We start from the raw sequence: 22,802 nt of genomic DNA on the forward strand, positions 1-22,802 counted from the left end.
CTCTTGCCTGGAAAATCCCATGGACGGAGGAGCCTGGTGGGCTGTAGTCCATGGGGTCGCTGAGTCAGATATGACTGAGCAATTTCACTTTCACTTTTCACTTTCATGCATTGGAGAAGGAAATGGCAAGCCACTCCAGTGTTCTTGCCTGGAGAATCCCAGGGACGGGGGAGCCTGGTGGGCCGCCGTCTATGGGGTCGCACAGAGTCGGAAACGACTGAAGCGACTTAGCAGCAGCAGCATGGTATGCTATTAACATGAAGCATAATGGTGAGTCAACAGAAGTGACATTCATTTACCTAAGCCTACAGAACACTTTCAAATTCGATATCTTAGGGATGCTCTCCTTTAATCCTAAGATCCTATAATTCATCTGAATCTCATAGCAATGCTGAGGTAGATAAAGCAGAATTAGTATCTCATTTTACAGGCAAAAGGATTGAGGTTCAGAGAGATGAGGTGACTGACAGAGATTACCTTACCCAGAGCCCTCACTGACAAGTCACTGGAAAGTCACCAAGATTCACCTCTAAATAATTAAGAGTTACCAGCTCACACCAATTTTTCTTCCCATGGCCAACAGGGACACTGCTGGCAGCAGGAGTGATATTGACATTACTTTTTATCCAGCCCACTGTTACTTACTTCAAGTGACTATTTCTATGACCTCCCTCCATTAATTCTGGATTTGAACTCAAAAAGCAATTTTAAAAACACCGCAAGCCAAATTCACTTAGACTCAGTGCTGACCTGACACAGACAACAATCCTCAACTGATAAGTGGACCATGCACCAAAAGTTCCTGTACAGACTGAAAGGCTGGAATCCAGATTGCATTTTCCCACAGCCACAACACAGAGATGGAGCTGGATCCTCAAGATGGAATCACAAAAGTCCATCTACAGAGGGAGAGGCAGAAGAGCACACAAGCAGATCTGGCAACAGGCCAGAAGGTTTAAACCCAGTTTTCTCATCACTGACCAAAAAGAGACAAACCCCAAGTCACTGCGCCTTTCTGGGCCTCCATTTATTCATCCATAAGTCATAAGACTCGCCTGACAGGGTTGGTCAGAGGATTAGATGACAATGTATGTAAACCACACAGTAGATCATATGTATGCCATGTAGTAGACATGTAACAAATGCTTGAAGATTATATTAACTCCTAAAATAGTAGCCATACTATATCATTGTCCTGAAAACTATGCAATTTTTAAAAATACGCCTACATTTGGGACTTCCCTAGCGATATAGTGGTTCAGACTCCACGCTTTCACTGCCAGGGCCCTGGGTTCAATCCCTGGTCAGGGAACTAAGATCCTGCAAGCTAAGAGATGTGGCCAAAAATATAAATATATATAGCATACATTTGAAATTACAGGAGGACTGACTGCAGGAGGATTAACTGCCTCCTAAAAGACCAATGGAAAAGGGGAGGGTGACAGGCTCAGAGGGTGTCACAGAAGGTCACCCATCCACTCCCCTAGTCTTTTTTCAGCTCAGTTCAATTGTCACTTCTTTGTGAACCTTTACCGGCCTCCAGTCTGGGTTAACTCTCTCTAGTGTATGCTCCCATGGCCCCAAGTCCTCCTTTATTGCCTTACAATGATTAGAACTTTACCCTTACAGTCTGTCTTCCCCATAATCACATAAAGCCCATGCAGTCAAGGCCCAGGTCTGCTTCTGCTCCCCAGTGTCTTTCCCTGATACTCTGTCCTGTGTCTGGAACATACCGGGCACTCAAATGTTTGAGAAATGAATCACACCAGTCTATGCTCAGCTGGCTGTGCATATGAACAGGTAAGTCACAGGGTCTTGAGTCATGGTTACCTGGAAAAGCATACAACTCTTTCGGCCCGTTAAAAGAAAAAAAAAATCAATCTGCCTCTGCCAAATCAATTGGCTAATAAAGGCTGATTATAAAACCTACACACTATTAAACCCACAGGCATCCTCTTCCAATGGGCACAGATCCCCCAGGGCCTTGGTTTGTTCACAGGACAAGTGCTAAATGAAGCCAAGATCCAGGCAGGTTTGGAATTTGCTGGGGCTCTTCCTTCCTCAGTATCAGTTACAGAGGGACAGATGACACAAACCTCATCCCGGCTTGAGCTCTGAAGGCTTGGAAGATGCTGCTGCGAGCTGCAGTGTTCTCAGTGGCTACATCCACGAACAGTCCAGGGTGGCCCTCAAAACCTAATGAAGCAGGTATGGGTCCCACTCTACAGGTGAGGAAACAGACCCTCGTCAGTCAGGCACACACCATGGTCACATAGTTAATAAGTACCAGAGCTAGAATCAGAACCCAAATTTGATTGCAAAGGGTCTGCTATTAGCCATATTCAGGTTCCTCTCCCCACACTGAGTGTAAGTTTCTCCAGACTGAAGGGTATACAGGCTTCGGTGACTCAATGCAACATGGTTAAAATACACTTGCAGAAAGACAACTGTTCTGGGTCCTTCCATGACTATACAACCCAGGATAAGTCCTTCACCTCCCTGGGCCCCAGGGAAGCTGTTTCCCCAGAAATATTAAAGTGGGCTGGATGGTCATTACAAGAGGAGACCCACTGAGCACATAACCATGCCTATCAGTCAAAACCTATCACAAAATCACATCTGCCTGGCCCCTGCCACGACCCCACCATGCTGTGGCTCAGCCCTCCATCACCCAAAGTGAAGGTTAACTAGAGACTTTGAGGTTCCAGGTGGGGATGGAAGGAATGACAGGCCACAGACTTTCCTACTAGGTTCCCTGAAACTGACTTGGAATAAAGCAAGGATAAGCAACAAGCTGGGACTCTGGGGCTTCCCTGGTAGCTCAGATAGCAAAGAATCCGCCCGTAATGCAGGAAAGCCAGGTTCGATCCCTGGGTCAGGAAGATCCCTCAGAGAAGGGAACGGCTACCCACTCCAGTATTCTTGTCTAGAGAATTCCACGGACAGAGGAGCCTGGCGGGTACAGTCCATGGGGCAGCAGAGCTGGACACAAACTGAAGCCACAAATACTTTCTTTTCACTTTCAAGCAACAAGCTAAAGGAGACTGTTTACCATACACTTAATTAAGCCAGAATCACTAGAACCATCAGGAAATTGAGGGGGAAAAAAAAATCATATGCTGTGAAAGAAGCAGGTATATATACCCAAGCTTCCCTTGGGCTCAAGCCCACCACAGTTTTCCATACAGCATCAGCTCCCTCTGAGATGTGTTCGACATATACTCAAGACCTACCGCAGAACAGCCTTCAGAGACCAAGGCCATCCACCTAAGCCACAGTCGCTCCCTAGCGTCAGCCCCAGCTGTAGAGAGTGATCTGGAATTTACAGTCTCTTCTACAGAGCCTTACAAGGTCAAAAATGTTCAAGCTGTATAATTCCAATGATGAAAAGGCTGTGGAACAGCACAGACTAAATGGCCAGTACAAACGACACTCCAGAAGCCAAAATACAAGAGCTGAAGGTGAAGTCAGCGGTGGGCACAGTGGGAGCCAAGGGGCCCAGCTGGCCAGGCCTCAGCGGCACTTGAGCCTATGCTGCGGCCGGCCCTGGTGAAAGTCACCACCCACTGCCGGTCCCCGCCAAGGGTGAGCACAGTCACCTCCCAGCACCAAAATAGGAGTCACAGGCAGCTGACATCCATCCTGGGGAAGGCTGCTGACCCCTGAGCCATCACCCTCTTTGCAAAACCCATACTGACTTCTACATGTATGGCAAGACGTGGGGAAACGGCCAAGGACATTATCTAAAATGTTCATCAAAAGAAAGTCTGAACTATGAGGAGGAGCAGAAGGGGGAGTGAAGGAAGGCACAGCCCCCTTCTTTACCACAAGCCTAGATGCAGGAAGTCCAATAATGTATACAAAGTATTTCAGCGGCTGGAAAAGTAGGAGCAACAAGGAACACACAGCAAGAACAAAAGAGAAGGGGGTGTTCCCTGGAGGTCCATGGTTAGGACTCTGTGCTTTTGCTGCCAAGGGCCTGGTTCAATCCCTGGTTGGGGAATTAAGATCCTGAAAACCATGCAACCAAAAACAAAAGAGAGAGAATAAAAAATAAAGAGAATGATAGTAACAGGAAGCCTAGTGTCAAGTTGCCTCTACCTGACGCTGCCTCGGTAGCCTTGGTCTTGCTCCCCTAGCCCTACTTTCCAAGGCTGTTCAAGAGGGCAGTATGTGATTCCCCTCAGCCTTGCTGCCACACAGCAGACATCAAAGACATAACAAACCTAACCAACCAACTCCATGACATCAGCACCCCATCTCCCGCAAAATAAGAAAAGCAAACTGACAAATGTTGAGCAGACCCACCACCCAGGAAGATACCAAACACAGAGTTCAAAGACATTTTTAGCATCTAAAACAAGCTTTTAAATGCCTAAATATACTTAGGCAAGGGCTTCCCTGATAGCTCAGTTGGTAAAGAATCCGCCTGCAATGCAGGAGACCCCGGTTCGATTCCTGGGTCGGTAAGATCCCCTGGAGAAGGGAAAGGCTACCCACTCCAGTATTCTGGCCTAGAGAATTCCATGGACTGTACAGTCTATGGAGTCACAAAGACTTAGGCAAAACCTTTCAAATGGAATGATAAAATACACCTTGATTTATAAAACAAACACTTTAAGTTATTTAAAAACAAATGAAGCATTATGTTTGTCCAGTGAAGAGCATGAAAAAGCGAAAAACACTTTGCAATAAATGCTGGAAGGTTTAAGAGACTGCAGTAAGACTGAGGATAGATCTAATTTATGAGATCTAAAGGTATGATTCTACAAATTAAGAGAAAGGGTAGTAGGCGGCTAAACTGAGACCAAATATTTCATTCTTTGTAAAATGTGTTAAAATGGACATTTCTACAAAAAGATGTTTGTTTATATGGATATATCTGTGTGTGTGTATGTATATGTGTATACACACACACACACTAACCTTAATACTCCAAACACCACCTACTCTGTTAAAAAACACACAAACAAAAAGGATGGTTCCAGTTCTATTCACACCCTGAATTTGATGTACTCACCGCAGATGGGTCCTGCACTGGATGAGACAGAAGAATGTTTATTAAACAGCTACTGTGTGCCAGATCTCAGAGCCAAAATTCTCCCTTTTGCTTGACCCCTTATTTTCCCAGTCTCCAAAGAGTAAGAATGGAGGGAGAGGGCTGAAGGTCACACCACGCCTTCAGATACAGCTGATATTTAACAGCAGGCAGAGGTAGAAGGCAAACACAGGGCTCGGCGCTCCAGTGACTGAATAGGTCAGCCCTAATTTAGAGATGACTTTTTCATCTTAAGAGGAAGACAAACAGAGATGAGTTAACTCTTCCATCATCCTTTCTCTGGCAGCTTCTGAGCCAATCTTCTTCCTCTTCAGGTTCTCCTGATAAAGGGCACACCTTCCTTCCCATTGGAGAAGGCAACGGCACCCCACTCCAGTACTCTTGCCTGGAGAATCCCATGGAGGGAGGAGCCTGGTTAGGCTACAGTCCATGGGGTCGCAAAGAGTCGGACACAACCGAGTGACTTCACTCCACTTCACTTCACTTCGCTAGTTTGATCTTCTTTCTGGTCACCAGAAACACTGATTCTGGAATTCAGCAGGACCTCAGTGTCAGAAAAGTGAAAACTGGGGCTGATCCAGCAAAGAGTATGAAGTCATATCACTAACTTCAAGACAAGCTTCCAGTCCTCAAAGCTCAGAGCCAGGTCCCAATGCGGTGGCAGGTCAGAGACAGAAAGGAAGGAGGAATCTTTTCCATGTCCCAAGATCCAACCCACGGGGGCCTCCTTTTCTCCCTTTTCTATTGCTAATTATTCCCCTTTTTGTTTTTCTAGTCAATCGACACATATTTCTTGAGGCTTTACTTAAATATGCACATTTCCCATTTTAACACAGCTTTTATCGATGTAAACGGAACACCTGACATCATGAAGTCGCCCCTGGGAGATCTTGTAGAAAATCTTTTGTTTAAAAAAAAAATTGACCTCTGAAGAGAAATTGTGCCAAACACTATTTTATGTTGGACCACAAATACTAGCACCCCACTCCCTGCCAACTTTATGTCAATATTCAGAATCGTGGGTGCGAAGTGCTGATAATGAGCGCAGGCCCAGGGTTTTTTCTGCATGACCACATACAGGACACACCTGAGTGACTGGCAATCAAATAATAATAATGAATAAGAGCAGCCACAATGTATCAACACCTGTTCATAAGTCAAGCATTAGACCCGTGCTTAAGAACCTGGTTCAATCCTTACAACTGTGAGGTCAACTTTATCATCCCAATTTAATGATGAAAAGCTGAGCTCAAAGACCTTGCTTACAGTTTCACAGCAAGTAAGAAGAGAAGCCAAAATGTGAATGCAGGACAGTCCAACAATTCCTCTCTTCCTGGTGACGGAGAAAAATCAGACAGGACTCAATGTCTGGAGGACATGTGGCGAGACCCTTTCCAGTTCTGGGGGCCCCTCCCTCCTGTGTGTGGGTGGAAATCAATGCTGGGGGTGGGAAATCTGCATGCTAGAAATATCAAGGGAAATGACAGCAGTAAATACCTGTTCAATTTTCATGATTTTTGAGTGAGGGAAGGAGAAAAGGAGAAATCTGCATGGAAACATTCTCTGTGCCCCCAGTGACGTCACTTTCCTCCCCACTTACCTCAAGCTTTATCACTAGAACATCCTGAAAGTAACTTGCTTTGTAAAACTTCGGCACAGAGAAGCAAGGGCTGACCTTGGATTATTAGCTTTTCTACTTCAACCTCAGGTACCACCAATGGAAACGACAGGGCTGCAGGAACACTGCCAGCCTGGTTCCCAGCTCAGCTCCCAGCTTTTGACTCTGCAGCAGGTCTCTAGCCAAGTTCTACAACCCTGAGTTGCTGAAGACTGCGCACATGTGCATGGTGTTAAGAAAAATACTAACAAGAGACAATATACTCCCATTTGAGAAACCAGAGAAAATAAAACCAACATTCCTACCATGGTATTATCTGGGGACATTTCCTGGCAGTTTTTTTCATCTACATTTAGCACATGGTTATGACTGTAGCTTACATAAAATTCTGTTGCCTGTTTCTCCACCTACCACCACTTCTGTTTAACTATCAAGGGTCCCCTGTTCTGTTTAGCCTTTCCTAGCCATCCCCTTGCCCAGGTGAAGCTGATCCCTTTCTTCTCTTTCGATGCTTCCACTACCCTCTGAACATACCTGAGTCACATTCCTCTAAAATTTTACTAACAAGCTTACACATCAGGCTCCCCCTATAAACCACATAGTCATTTCAAGCAGTGTGATTGTAAGCTTTGATTATTTTTCACATAGTTGGAAGAAACAACACCAAAATGTTAACAGGGGCTGAGCTGCAGGGTCACGCCATGACTGATTTGTTTTAGCATTCTTTCCACTTTTTGATGTGGTTCCAAATTTCCCTTAGATAACATATAATTTCTTTCGTGCATATTTAACTGACTATAAAACTTTCTTAGAACCGCAACTGATAAACTTCAAAATCAGACAAAGGAGAAAGGGGTCTGATGGCACGAGACATGGGCAAATGTCCCAATTTCAAAGCAAGAAGGAAGGCAATGCTGACACCTACAAATAAAAAGCCCTGATAACTGCAAACCAAGAATGATTTCTGGCACAACTATAGAACAAATGGTTTGAGGACTTTTAGAAAGGAATGAACGTTGGGAAAAGGTACTATGGGTCCACAATGGCCAAATGACCAAGCTATATCAAAATGCAACCAGTTGTTTCTTGTGATTACCAAGCTCACAGGTCAGGTGAAATGAGATTCTATACATATATATCTTATATATGTTGATTTCAGCAAAGCATCTTAAAAAACTCCCATGATTCACTTGTGGATAAGTTAATGAAATAGTCAAGCATCTTGACCATTCATTTAGCTGAACAACTACCCCAACAGAATGCTCATCACTCTCTCTTTGGGCTGTCACTGTACTTTGTGTATGTCTCACAGCACTTACTACACCTGGATGAGCTCCGGGTCTCTCTTCCTATTAGCCCTGCGGTCAGCACTCTATCGGAGAAAGCAATGGCACCCCACTCCATACTCTTGCCTGGAAAATCCCAAGGACAGAGGAGCCTGGTGGGCTGCCATCTATGGGGTCACTAAGTCGGACACAATTGAGCAACTTCACTTTCACTTTTCACTTTCATGCATTGGAGAAGGAAATGGCAACCCACTCCAGTGTTCTTGCCTGGAAAATCCCATGGACGGCGGAGCCTGGTGGGCTGCCGTCTATGGGGTCGCACAGAGTCGGACACGACTGAAGCAACTTAGCAGCAGCAGCACTCTACAGATGTGTACCCTGGTGTCTCCAATGGCTTGATGATAAGCTAGAGAAACAAGCTGTCAGCACAACACAGTGTTTTATTCTTCTCCGCACCTTGTCCAATGTCTTCTCAGCAATGACTTGACTAAAGATAGACCCAAGAGGCAGGTTCATCAATGCCCCAGATGGCCCAGGACAGGAAAAAAGAGTTAATGCTTTAGATAGCAGAATCAAGATTCAAACGATCCTGACAGCCCAGCATTCTGGGCCAAAAACAAAGCCGGTTGTGCCAGTCCAGGGTGGGTGGGAGCACTTTGAAACTTCCTCGCGTCCGAGACCTGCCCTGGCAACCATCCATGTGAAACAGAGCTGGGTGCCGTCTCTGACCGTGAGGTTCATCGGAGCCCACAGCGCCAAGAGTAATGCAATCTTAAATGGCATCAAAAGTAGGCCAGTGTCCAGTTCACAGGAAAATGGCAACACTCCCACTGTACCCCACAGCGGTCAAGCTCAGGATTAAGCTCAAGATGTCACACTTTCAATGATACTCTTTAATGGGTTAAAATCACATAATGTGAAAAGCACCCAATGGTTTATCATGCAAACTCTCTATTCCACCCAGCCCAGCAGTCCCCTAGTGTTGTCCTCAGAGGCAACCAACATTACCCATTTCTTCCGTGCTCCAAAGACACGGCGTGCATGTACAAGCAAATAAACATGCTCTCCTCTTTTTGCACAAACGGCAGCACACCGTATATGCTGCTCCATACACTGCCTTTTTCACTTAAACATATTCTAGGGCTTCCCTGGTGGCACAGTGGATAAGAGTCTGCCTGCCAATGCAGGGGACGTGGGTTTCATCCCTGGTTCAGGAAGATCCCCCATACCAAGGGGAAACCAAGTCTGTGTGCCAGCAACTGTTGAGGCTGCATGCCTAGAGCCTGTGCTTGTGAGAAGCCACCGTAATGAAGAGTATCCCCTGCTCACAGCAACTAAAGAAAACCCACACACAGCAGCAAAGACCCAGCACAACCAAAAATAAATAAATGAAGATATTAAAGATACTTTTATATATATATATATATATATCCTACAGAGTTCTACACCAGTGACCTGAGAAGCAGTCTCACTCTCTTCTGTGGCCGCACAGGGTTCACCTGCTTGGAGACCCTAGCCTGATGAGCACTTACGTTATCCCAGCCTTGTGCTACTGCAAACCACGTTGTACGAAACAAACATCATTTCTCACATGTGCGGACATAAGCATAAAACAAAGAATTGGAATTACAAGGACAAAAAGTGGATGCATTTGTAATTGTGATGGATATTGTCAAATGGGACATTGCTTTTTTTTACCTTTTTTTAAAATGTATTTTTAATTGGAGGATAATTACTTTACAATATTGTGCTGGTTTTTGTTGTACAATGTGAATCAGCTCTAAGTATATTCCCTCCCTCTTAATTTATAAAATCTTTTTGAGTGGGGAGGAAGGTGGGAGGGGGGTTCAGGATGGGGAACACATGTACCCCCATGGCTGATTCATGTCAATGTATGGCAAAAACCACTACAATATTGTAAAGAAATTAGCCTCCAATTAAAATAAATTAATTAATTAAAAAAAATCTTTTTGAGTAGCTGCAAGATTTATTGAGTATTTATGGTATGGAGAAAATATTGGTTGGTGTCAAAGTTGATTCTCAAAAGCTGGAATATGGGACATTGATTTTTAAAGAGAGTCATAGACAAAATAGAGTTTTCCAAAAGAGGGGGCTGGAAATTATGAAGGAAGTGGTAAAGAGGCTTAGTGTAGAGAGATGAGCACCATCAACTTCAAAACCCCAAGACCACCACCAAGAAATTCCATCCTAGCTCACTTACCACAGCCCAGACAGATCCTCGGGGACATAACACACATCATCTCGCTTGACTGTTACAACCCTGAGGGATAAGCATTTTTATCCTTATTATGAAAACGAGGAAACTGAGGCCAGAGTCCTCTTGCCAAAAGCCACAGAGCTGGCAAGGGGCAGATCGGGGACTCACATCAAACTGGGCAGCTCCACCATCCGTGTTCCTCACCCTCCCAACCTCTGGCCCCTCCAGCTCCGGCTGCACAAGTGAATCACACAAGTGGCTTCCACAGGAGCCCTGCCCAGATTCTGACCTAACTTGTCAGGACACAGCACGTACAGGCTTAAATGCCCTCCTCTCAGGTGACTCTACTGTGCAGTCAAGACTAAGAACCACTGCCCTAGTCTACAGTAGTTCTTCAGTGAGGGCGGGCATCGGACTCCCCTGGAACCCTCGTAAAAACTCAGGCCCCACCCACCCGGAGTTTCAGAATCAGCAGGTCTGGGGTGGTGGTTGCACCTCTAGCAAGTTCCCAGTGATGCTGATGCTGCTGGCCGGAGGACCAATGCTTTGAGAACTGCTGCTCTAGAAGCAAGAGCTACCATTGCTCTTAGTAATAGACAGCAATTACCATTTTACAAGGCACCATCACCCCAGTGAACTTCCACTGTTTTGGAAGGTCCAATGGGATAATATTCTCTGCAAGATGAAGTGAGAACAGATGCTCAAGTGTCTTAGCCAAGTTCATACAGGTTGCAAGTGATAAAAAACTTTCGTTTCTTTTTTTTTCTTTTAGTAAATGTCTTTGCCTTGACTTGCTGACATTTAGTTTAATGATCCTTCTACTACACTAACATCAGACTCTAGGAGGTAAGAACCTTGTCTCTTGTTTACTCTTTTTTTTTAAGGCTTTTAAAAATTACTTATTTATTTGGCTGCAGTGGATCTTAGTTGCAGCATGTGGGATCTTTAGTTGCCAAATGTGGGATCTAGTTCCCTGACCTGGGATCGAACCCATGCCCCCTGCATTGGAAGGGTAGGGTCTTAAGCCACTGGACAGCCAGGGAAGTTCCAACCTCTTGTTTACTCTTATTTCTGAACTTGAAACCATGCTGGTGCTCAACACATACGCCTGAATGAATGAAGTAATTAATCACGGTGTGTAGATACACTGAGATATGGTGCCCAAAGGAGAAAATTATGAGACAAGTTGATGACAGCTCATATTAAAGAATTATAATAATCAGAAGTATTCAAAAATTAAATGAACTGCCTCAGTGAACAGTGAACTCCCCATCCTCAGAGAGACCAGCAAAAACCAAAAAGCCAAGGCACAGAATGTCACAAAGTGACTCTACATTCCAAGGGGACTTCCTTGATCTCTAATAACTTTTGTAAAGCTAAATTTTGATTCTGGTGCATTCCAGCAGAGAAGAGGTACCCTCTAAATCATTCTTTAAAAAAAAAAAAATTTTTTTTTTATTTTTAGCTACACCGGGTCTTCATTGCTACACTTAAGCTTTTTCTAATTGTGGTGTGAGGGGTCTACTCTTCATCGAGATGCACGGACTTTTCACTGCAGTGGCTTCCTTTGTTGAGGAGCACGGGCTGTAGAGCCTGAGCTCAGTAGTTGCGGCACACGGGCTTAGCTGCTCTGAGGCATGGGGAATCTTCCCGGACCAGGGATCAAACTGGTGTCCCTTGCATTGCAAAGTGAATTCTTAATCACTGGACCACCAGGGAAGCCCTCTAAATCCGTCTTGATTATGGGTCAACTAGCCTGCCAATTAGAGAAGGCAATGGCACCCCACTCCAGTACTCTTGCCTGGAAAATCCCATGGACGGAGGAGCCTGGTGGGCTGTAGTCCATGGGGTCGCTGAGTCAGATATGACTGAGCAATTTCACTTTCACTTTTCACTTTCATGCATTGGAGAAGGAAATGGCAAGCCACTCCAGTGTTCTTGCCTGGAGAATCCCAGGGACAGCAGAGCCTGGTGGGCTGCCGTCTATGGGGTCGCACAGAGTCGGACACGACTGAAGCGACTTAGCAGCAGCAGCCTGCCAACAGCTACACTGTGTAAATTTAGAGAAGTTACTTCACTCCTGTGCCTCAGTTTCCCTGGACACAAAATGAAGGGATGTGTCAGTTAGTCCCTCGGGATTATCTAACAAAATGACTGGCAAATAATAAACAACGAACAGATGAACCAAAGTACTTAGAATGCATGCAACGTCTGCCTCTTCTCTCCGCCATTCTGCACTGCAACTAATCGGGCATCTAATTGGTATTTCCATGAAAATTAAACTTCACAAAGAACCAAGGGCAAATTCAAAATCAAACTGATTCCCCCTTCCTTTGAATTGCACGCCTTCGTCAGTTTAACAACTGATCTATTATATTTTTTAAATCCATTCTTCCAGCAGCCACCTATTGGACAGCCACTGTGGGCAGAGAATTGTGCAAGACCCTTGGGGAACACAGGAAAGAGTCACACCAGCCCTGCCTTCTGGGGTACACGCCCACATCCACCTCTTTTCATAGTTTCAAGACAGCTCTGCATTTCTCCCAGCTGGGTTGTGTGGAGGGCTTCACCAGAATTTACTAGTATAAAATTCTGTGTTTACAGATCAATTTTGACAAAGAAAACCACAGCACAGAATAACAAGATGAGAAATGAACTAAGATCCAGAGGAAAGCTTTTAATTTTTTAAGACCTAAAATACTAGGTGCCAAGGTTTCATCTTTATGATGGAACAAAATACAATGTCCTCACTTAAGACCACTGCATTCATATCTGAGTGATATGAAGCAGTCAGGCTGAGAATGTTTTCAGGAAGCAGCTTCTCAAAATCACCAACACTGTGGAATCCTAGGGGCTTTTACGAGATTTCTGAGGGGAAAGGATAAGAAACTGGGGGAGACTCCCAGCAGACATATATTACTAGCCCTTAGTCACTGGCTTTGAACACTAAAAACTGTGTTTTCAGACACATCACCAGAAGAATGAGGACTGCTATTAAAGCCTTGTGAGCCTCCCTTAAAAACCTCACAAAGATGATCGGAGGCGACCCAGAGCAGAGATGTCATTTATCAAACAGAGGATGAAACCTTTGGCTCCAAGTTAGACAATGCAGATGACCCCGTCAGAATGCAGGAGCCAAGGGAGAATGACTCAGAAGAGGGAAGCCGGGCAAACACTGCAAAGCCAGAGATGAAAAGTTAAGATGGGTGTTTATTGTAATGATTCAGCTCATAAACAGATTCTGACAGCCACGTTCAGGTGCACGTCAACAGGGCTTTTCTTCCTCAAGGAATATCAAAGCCAGCCTGCTGATCCACTCACAAGCACACACCGTCAAGATTCGGGACACCTAAACTAAGGAGCAGTTTGCTGAAGGCATCAGAGCTAGGATAAAACATCAAGAGAACTAACATTTTATTTTTCCAGTTCCTGTGGCCATACCTATGGCTGAGGAGCTTAGGGCTGGAAAGAATAGAGGCTGAAGTCATGGAGCCCAGCTCCCCAAACTTTAAGACGTCCAGGCATCACCTGCAGAGCCTGTTAACAGCAGAATCCCAGGCCCCACTCCCAAGAGTCTGACTGAATGAATGGGGAGAGGCGCTACCCCCACCCCCCAGGACTCGGTATGTCAAGGAGCACCCTAACATTCTAAGGTAGGTGATCCCTAGGCTGCTGCATGGAAAACCTGACCTAATCCAACGGCTGTTTTTTCATTTGTTTTTTTTTAAATAAGTGAAAGTAAAGCTCAGAGAGGTGAAGTACCTTGCCCAAGTCCAACTTCCTAAATCCAGGGCTGGCTCCACCAGGAACAGATCCATAAGTATAAAGAGATGCCACAAGTTGTGGAAAGGTACAGTCAACCCTGAGGGTAGCAGGCAGCAAGCTAGCTTCTTAAACAGAGCCTTTCACTGGTGAGAAGTAATGAAAGCACCTGCTAAGGGACCCCCGGCAGGAAGACTGATAAGCAAATACAACTGAGTTATATGACTGAGGGCCTATCTGCTTCCACAGGACTCTGTCCACGTCCAGTCACACTGTCACCTGCATGATCATTTCCTGTGAGCACCTACAGGGCAGGGACTGAGTCTCTTCCACTTGAGCATCACCCTCTTAAATAGGGTGAACTTGGTTATGAACTTGGTTACTGTCAGATGAATGCTATTACCCACCTCTGCCTAGAATGCCTTCCAAAGGGCTGGGCCACTTGGCACATGCTCTGCCCAGCTTTCAGCCCCTTTCTGGTATCACGGCCTCTGAGAAGTAACTATCCTTTCCTCCTACCTCTCCCAGAGGACCCTGTGATGCCCATTAGCACTCAGGTTTGTAATCACCTTTGTTTACCTAGGAGACTCCTCGAGGGCAATGATTTTGGTCTCTGAAACCTGGGCCCCAAGCTCAGCTTGCCAAGCATAAGTTGTTCTAAACAAATGTTTAGAAGGTGTCAACAAAGGAGGAGGGGCAGGAAGAATGAGAGAGAGAAAGGAATCTGAAATACTTTGCTGCAGACTCAAAACCCTACAAAGTTGCTGATGTACTTCCCTGGGAAAATGAAAAAAATCCCTATTATTTGCTCTGTTCATATTCGAAAAGTCAAGTCACTGTCTCTCCAGTGCCACCACCATCAGAGAGGTGTGGTGGCTGTACTGGGAAAGGGCCTCACCTGTTGATTCTCCCAAACCTACACACACCTGTGGTCCATCCTCAACACACAGTCAGCTCCCTCCTCCCGGTGTATCCATGGCTCCCAGAGCCCCCAGGGTCCTCCTACACCACTCACGGTCTGTACCTTCTGAACAGAGCCTGGGGAACTCACCTCTGCCCACTTGGTCCTGCTGCCCTCTCTTCCCAGACACCTGTGGGCAATACTCCCCAAGGCACAGGCCAGGCAATGCACCCTTGGAGGGACTCCAAACATCCAGAGCTTAAAAGGGAGGCTTTTCAGGCAAAGCTGATCTCTCCTTGAAACGAGGCCACAGCCAGACACCGTCCCCCCACCGGCTGTGAGGCGTCCCTGTGCTGGACACAACTAACGGCTCACCACCTTAAAGCAGCACTAAGTTTAAAACTTCAAGGTTTACTCTGTCCTGACACCCTGACATTCTCACCTCCACAAGCCCTGCCCAGCTGGCAAGGCTTGCCCCACCCTTTACCTCTCTGCTCCCTCGGCCTGGGGAGCTGCAGCTAGGACCTCATCTTGCTCTGAGAGGCTAAGTGACTTGCCCAAGGTCACACAGCACGAAAGCAAGACGGGGGCGGGGGGGAAAGCGAGGCATTTACACTCAGACCCTGCAGCCAGCTCTCTTCCTCGCTATCACACTGTCCACCACTGACCTACCATCTCCTGAAGCCAGGGTGGTTCTCCTACCCTCTCAGTCAGGACCTTCCTTTTTCTTTTTTTCTGACTGCACCACGTGGCCTGTGGGATCTTAGTTCCCCAACCAGGGATTGAACCCATGCCCCCTGCACTGGAAGAGTGGAGTCTTAACCACTGAACTGCCCAGGAAGTCCCTAAAGCCTTCCATTTTCAAATCCAACAAACCTTTGGGTTCTTTGGAGAGTTTATCCTATTCGCATTTTAGCGGTTATACAACAAAACCAGATTTCCTGTTTCTTTCTTGTGTTTATTATGCTCAGGATATTTTTCCTAATGCCCTGAGAATTATTCCCATAGGAAACATTCGGCTCCTCTGAAGCTGTTTGGACGCTGAAACCCCTTTCCCTGAGAACTTGCCTTCAGGGGCATAACAGGGCTGGCAGCTGCTGATAAGCTGCAGCATGGAGCAGGGAGCACTTGCTCGGACGCTGGGTGTTGACCATCCTAGCTCTGCCACCACCACCGCTAGGACCCACCAGCTTCTCCTTCCTGAGCCTCAGTGCCCCAGCCAGAAATACCCAGATAACACAACTTAACTGAAGAGGTTGCTGCCAAAATTCAAGATGATGTAGCCACTGTACCCAGCACAGGGACTGACAGGCATAGCCCCCCAAAACTGGAGCTGAGATTATTTTTTCAACTGCTTTCAGGCACTGCCCACGTGGATGTGGGGGAAGCACAATATACAGTTTTCCTGGTGCCCAGAGAATTCTTCCTACAGGCCCCCTGCCATGTGTAATTGCAGTCGGAGGAGAAATCAGAAATGAAGAGGGCTGCTTTGACACTTCAGGAAGGCAAAATAGGATGATTACGTACTCTCCTAGGGCTAAAAAGGCCTCACAAACACCCCAGTTCCCTCACTCCCAGCCCACAACCTTCTGGCGGTGTGTTATCTACAAGTCACTGGAGCTCAGTTGAGTCTCATTTCCTCATCTGCAAGACAGAGATAACCTTACCCACAGCCCGAGCCCTTCAGGATGATGGGAGGCAGTGTTTCTCAGTCTGTGATCTGCAAACCACCTGTGTGCTGGGCCCCGATGGACTCCTCCCCAGCCCCTAGTCCCTGGTCCTTCTTCCTTCCTACAGGAGACTCTGCTGTATCCGGATTCCCACCGCTGCTCCAGATGGCTCCAGGAGTGTGGTCACCCCCAGTGAACAGTGACTGGCCCACTCCAGCCAAGGAGGCATGGTGGAAGAGAGCTGGGGGTGCCTCTGTACCTGAGAGCGAGCCAGGAGTCGACCTGTGTCCTTGTTCCTCCTCTGGATGTGCCTGTGTCCGACTAAAACGTTTGGAAGTGCCACAGCCGGCAGATGAAACCAGCATCCAAGATGACGGAGATGGGAAGAACCTGGGGCCCTGTTGACATCATGGAGCCCCTGAGTCAACTCCAAAGCCCACCCTACCTCTGGATTCAGAATCGCCCCACAGCACAGCTCAGGGGAGGGGGGCATAGTCACACTGCAGGTCACGTGAACAGCGGTCATGCAGCTCTGTGGAGCACCCCTCCTGTCTGAGAGACAATGAGTTTCCCTACTGCTGGCCAGTCTGAGTTGGAGTTTGTAACTTGCAGCTGAAAATATTCAGAGAACCTGTACAAACCTAGGGGACAGCATGGAAAATACAGATTCCTGGGTTCCCTTCAGAGAGGAATATGCATTTTTAACAAGAACCCCCCAAGAGATCGTGATGCTCCCCAAAGTGGAAGAGCTACTGCTTTAATGGAATGTTAGACATGCAGAGCAGGGCTAGGCACACAGGCAAACTCTAAGTCCCAGTTCCTTTTGGGTCACACCAGGGCCCTCCTATTTCCTCTGTAAAGCAAGTTGTCAAACAAGCCTCACCTCTTCCCACGAAAGGCTGCTCAGCACAGTTTTAGGGAAACGTCTGCTGACATTCGGCCAGAACCCTGTCCCGTGACTATTGGTTTCCTGTGCAGCAGCGGCCAGAGCCGTTACCTGAATCCCCTTTCAGTGCCACGCACACCACACAGCACAGCGGCCCACGGCCCCTCGCCCCACCATCCCCGCGCTCCCTGTGGCCCTTTCAACTTTATTAGAAGGTCTGGCTATCTCTTATCGTGCACCAATCACCCCCTGTGGCACCAGGAAACTGCAAGGGAAGCTGGACTTATTAGGAGAAGATAAAAGAAGGCGCTGGCAGAGTCCTGAAAGCATTGTTTCTGAAATGTCAGAGGTGCAGTGTCCTCAGGGGTCGGACCCCAACCCGCTCCTTCCAACGGGGAAACTAAGACCCAAGAGGGGGTGAGACTTGGGGCTCTATTCACGCAGCTCTTCAGCATTAATCAGAGACAGGGTAGAGGCAGTGGAGGAAGTGGGGACAGAGAAGGCTTCGTGTGGGGGAAAAAAAGGACTGAAGGGAGGGGCAGGCACTTATTTAGAGGGGCCTTTGAGGATACTAGTTGCCTAGATAAACCAGGATGGCCAGGTCTGTTTTTCACTTAATATCTGAGTGGTTATTAAATTCAGAGCACTTCACCAGGGGTAGAAGTGACAGGAGAAGGGTCTAGAGCTGAGAAGATGAAGGACCTCAGTGTACCAGTGAAAATGAAGCAAATACAGCAGAAATTAAAGGTAAGTCCCACTAGAAGAAGTGTCTTCAGAAAGCCTCCCCAACTCCCCCAAACTTGATAGTAACCAGGTGTCCATCTCTCTGTGCTTCCCCACAGCTGAGCAATGACGATGCTATCACCCCAGCTAAGACCCTACACTGTAATCGCCTGTTTGCTCATCTCTCTCTGTCTCCGACAGCAAAGAGGCTTGTCACCTGGTTCATTTCTAGCACGGGTCCTGGCACAAGGAAGAACTCAGTAAAGGCTGCTTCATGAAATGGATAAATGGATGGATGGATGGATGGATGGATGGATGGATAGATAACGGGTGAGTAAGTGAATGTGTGCAGATGTCAAAGAGTTCTGGCTGGGGAATCAGGGAAGGTTTCATGAAGAGCTGAGGCATCTGAGCTGGATATTGAAGCATGTGGGCACGTGGCAATGAAGGGGAGACCCACTTCATCCCAAGTGCCTAGCACCATTTTAGGCATAAAGCTGGTACTTCATAAATGCTTCCTGGATAAGTTTACTACTGAACTGGCTTTCCTAAGTGAAGGAAGCTCGTTTCATTTCCCACAGCCTTTTGTTTCTCCTTAGGTAAACAGAAGCAACTCTTAAAGAGCAGTTAAACTGATAAACCAAGAGAAAGGTCATTGCCTACCAGTCTGCAAACATTCCTATCCAAAGACAGTTTAACAGCATAAGGAAATTCCATTTCTACTGATGTGGAGTTTTCCAGGATATACTGTTCCGTAACAAAGGCAATGTATATCACCTCCTATGTATCTGCATATAGAAAAATTGGGAGGAATACATAAGAAACTTCAAAAAAAAAATTACCAACCTTTAGAGAATATATCATTTATCACCTAAACAGGGAGGATGAAATCAGTTTTGCCAGTGCAAGAGTTTGTTATTGATGATTCCCGGGGACAAAGACCCTAAAGTAGGACTGCCGTGGCAAGCTGGAATGTATACTCAGCCCACCTAATGGGGACCAGGTCTGGGAAGAAAGGGAAGTGGACCTGGCAGGGATGAGAATGAAATTTTTCAATAAACATTTTTATAGTAATATTTTTACTTCTGAACAAAGTATATGTATCAACCATTTTTTAATGTGATTATCTTTTCAATGGGAAAAAAAAAGCCAAAGAATTTAACCTTCCAACTCTCCTGAACAAAGGAAGCAAGCTCATTTGGGGGCACCATCAAATAGCCACCCTGAAGAGCAGCCCTAGAGATTAAATGAAATCCCTGCTCACAGCACAACCCTTTTTCAACAGACAAGAAAACAGCCCTGAGAGAAGAGCGCTGTGCATGGCCTAAAAAGGCTTTGACTGCATTCGGGGCCAGCTGAGATGGGGAACACTGGGGGATATAAACAGTGTGTCAGACATAAAGCAGTTCAGGTTTTACACAATCACGGCAACAAAGTGAGATTGATTCGGGTCTGAATTAAGCTCTTTATATTGTTTCTACTTAAAAAGGAAATGTATTGACTACAGTCCTCCTCACAGATTTATCTTCCCTGACATCAGGCACATTCATAACCTATTTTAAATTCCAAGGAACAATGCTGGGGTTTAGGAAAATGAATACCAGTGTGTTGCACCAGAATGTTTTGGAGGCTGGGAAGAAGCTTCTCTGGCTTTTAATTGCTCAGGAAACAGGCGCGTTGTAGATGGTTTTCTTATCAGCCCTAACTTCCAGTTAGAAGACCACTTGTCCAGGATGCAGGAACTTTTAGAGCGGGTCTGTCTTTGGAAGATTCGCTTTGGAGTAATCTTAGAGACCATGTGTGGTATCACTTCAGCTTTTCTCCTCTCTCGTAACCATCTCCTTCTTTCAGATGTCACCACAATTCGTCAAGCTCAGGCCTGAATTACCTGAACTTGGGATGTCTCATCTCCCGCCTCCAGGCTTCACCAAGGACTGTGGACACTGATCTCCCCAAGGCCAGCCTGACCATGTCCCACCCAGGGCTCCCCACAGCCTTTAGGACAGCAGGACCATCTGACCATCACCCAGAGAGGGACACCTGAGAGATAGGGGGCTCCATTAATAATCACATTGGAGTAAGAGGCAGAGCCACCCTAGAAGCAAATTGGAAGGTGAGGTCATCAACTGTAGAACAAATCCAGTCTCTTTACCATAAGCTTGAATTCAAGACTCTCCACCCTCTGGCCCCAGCTTACCTTTCCAGTCTTTCTGCATTTTGCAGGTCCAATTCCAATGGACCTGTAGTTACACAGCACACCCTGGGCTTTACTATCCCTGTGCATTTGTTCCCAGCATTTCCTCCTCCTGCCTCCACCCGACCCCAGCGCTGGCCAGAGCACCACCTACAGAGGTCTAACTCCTACTCTCCCTGCAAGGCTTTTGTGTGTTAGTCACTCAGTCATGTCTGACTCTTTGTGACCCCCATGGACTGTAGCCCGCCAGACTCTCCTGTCCATGGGATTTTCCAGGCAAGAATACTAGAATGGGTTGCCATTTCCTTCTCCAAGGGATCTTCCCCACCCAGGGATTGAATCTGGGTCTCCTGCATTATAGACAGATTCTTTACCATCAGAGCCACCAGGGAAGCCCTACTCTCCCTGCAAAACCCAAGTCAAATGGCGCCATTCTTGACTGCATTCATTCAACAAGTATTTACTAACTGCACATTATGTGTTGGGCACATAGTGAAGAAGGCTGAAACAGTTCCACCTCTTATGGAACTTTGGTGTATGTGGTGGGGGGTGGTGTACACAATTGTGACAGCAGGTAGTAAGGATGGAAACAGGGTGATATGCTGGAAGCTCCTTGGTTAAGTTTTTGTACCCCAGTACCCCACAGGGCTGGGGCTCCTTAAAGGTCGTGCCCAAGAGACCCAACGTACAGCCCTGTTGAACCCCCCACACACCTCTAGACACAACAGGCACTCACCAAACATTTGATGAGCAAAGAATTACTATTAGAGAAGTTTCCTCATTTAGTCTGGAGACAGCATTCCGACAAGGAGTTCCAAGTTCTCCACAAATCTGTATGGGATCCAAGGGGAGCCTAAATTTCCACCAACCTTAGAGAAACGCCCCACATCCAAGAGCTGTGCTTCCCCTTCCACACTGATGCTAGGAGGGGACTAAGGTTACCTGCTTTGACACTACGTTGCTTCTCCAGAGGTTAAGTGACTCACCCAAGCCCACACCACTAGGGAGTGAACCCCTGGAGAGGTCAGAAGATGACACAGCAGCAGTAGGATGTAATGACCGGATAAACGACCAGAGGAGTCACTGGGCAGAGGGTGTCTGGAGTGGGGAGATGACTCTGGCAGCTCATGTGGCCAGAGAGCTTCAGAAAGGAGGTCTTGGGGCGGGGCCCAGGTGATAGAAGGCTGGGAGGGCCAGCAGGGGAAAGGCGCTGCGATGGAAGCTTGGCAACGGAGGGAGAGCCTGACACAGGGGTCACAGGGGAAGGCCTGCTGAGGCCAAAGTCTCACCTGGTGACATATACCACGCAAGACAAGAACACACACATGCTTTGCCTGTACCTGACCTGGAAGAGGGGGCTCTGCCACTGACAATGTGCAGATAAAACTGCTCAGAGAAGCTCAAGTAAGGGCCATGGGTGCCCAGGCTTTCCCAGACATGTCTGCAGCTCTACCCTGAGTGGCCCTGGCGGACAAGAGTCCGATTAAACAGTAACTAGTAACAAAGGAGCTTGGCAAGCGTCACGGTCACTTGCAAGGGCAACTGCAACATGGGTACCCCCTTCTCAGACATTCCGGTGGTGAGTGGTCATAGTGACCACTTCCTTTTACGAAGGAAAAAAATAGACAATTAGCTGCATCTGTTCTTATTTCGGTGATACCCAGAGACAGTTGAATGAGTTCCTGGCAGTCAGGACTGGACCCACCCACCTCTCACCTGCTGCAGCTCCGCAGCCCTGGGCCACCCTGGGCTTACTGGAATTGTTCCTCTAGGCCTCCACTCTCCACAACCACCACGCCAGCCCCTCGGGAATCAGTGAGGAACCCAAACTGCAAACATCCCCTAAGGTACAACACAAGTCCCTGAAGGCAAGGGAACAACTCAGGTGGGCTTTCCAGGTGGCCTTCTACTCACCCTATGCCTGAGGTAAAGACACACCCAGGCCCCCCAGGGGCAGGAGTGCTCAGCCTCAGAGCACTGACATCTGGTGTGGGGTAACTTGGTGGTGGGGCCGTCCTGCACTCCAGGATATATGAGGAGCATGCCGGCCTCTACCCACCAAAAGCCAGGAGCACCCCCTACATGACAAGCGAAATCTCTCCAGACATCACCAAATGTCCCATAGGAGTAAAACTGCCTCCACAGAACCATGGCTGAAGGGCTCGCTCCCTAAATGTGCTATTCTGTATATCCCCAAATATTCAGACTCCTGACGCTCCCAGTACTATAAAACACCTTAGGGGTTACAGGCAGAGCTTTTGATCAGGTGGATCTGGGCTGGAGTCCTGGCTCTACGTCTTACTATCTCTGTGACATGAGGCACATCACAGCCTCTTGGAGCCTCAGTTCCTTCATCTATAAAATGGGAGCAATCAACAGCACCTCGGCCATGGCAGTTACATAAAAATGACACATAAAGACTGCCAGGCACAGTGGGGATCTGATAAACGTTAGTGAGTTTTTACAGGCCTGGAAAATTCCTTTT

At 47.0% G+C, this 22,802-nt stretch overlaps 1 protein-coding gene across 23 annotated transcripts in view; it reads right to left on the reverse strand.

Annotated features, from left to right (window-relative positions):
* Positions 1–22,802, reverse strand: part of SORBS1 (sorbin and SH3 domain containing 1) — a 236,387-nt gene that overhangs the window by 195,914 nt on the left and 17,671 nt on the right. Inside the window, exon 2 of one of the 23 annotated variants that reach the window (XM_010832968.1) lies at positions 2,097–2,222. The exons of the other annotated variants lie outside the window; for them this stretch is intronic. The gene's annotated coding sequence lies outside the window, so the exon portion shown is untranslated. The remainder of the gene's footprint in view (positions 1–2,096; positions 2,223–22,802) is intronic. 23 annotated transcript variants of the gene reach the window in all.

The sequence above is a fragment of the Bison bison genome, unplaced genomic scaffold, assembly GCF_000754665.1.
Source record: "Bison bison bison isolate TAMUID 2011002044 unplaced genomic scaffold, Bison_UMD1.0 scf7180017862979, whole genome shotgun sequence".
In the NCBI taxonomy this organism is placed as follows: domain Eukaryota; kingdom Metazoa; phylum Chordata; class Mammalia; order Artiodactyla; family Bovidae; genus Bison; species Bison bison.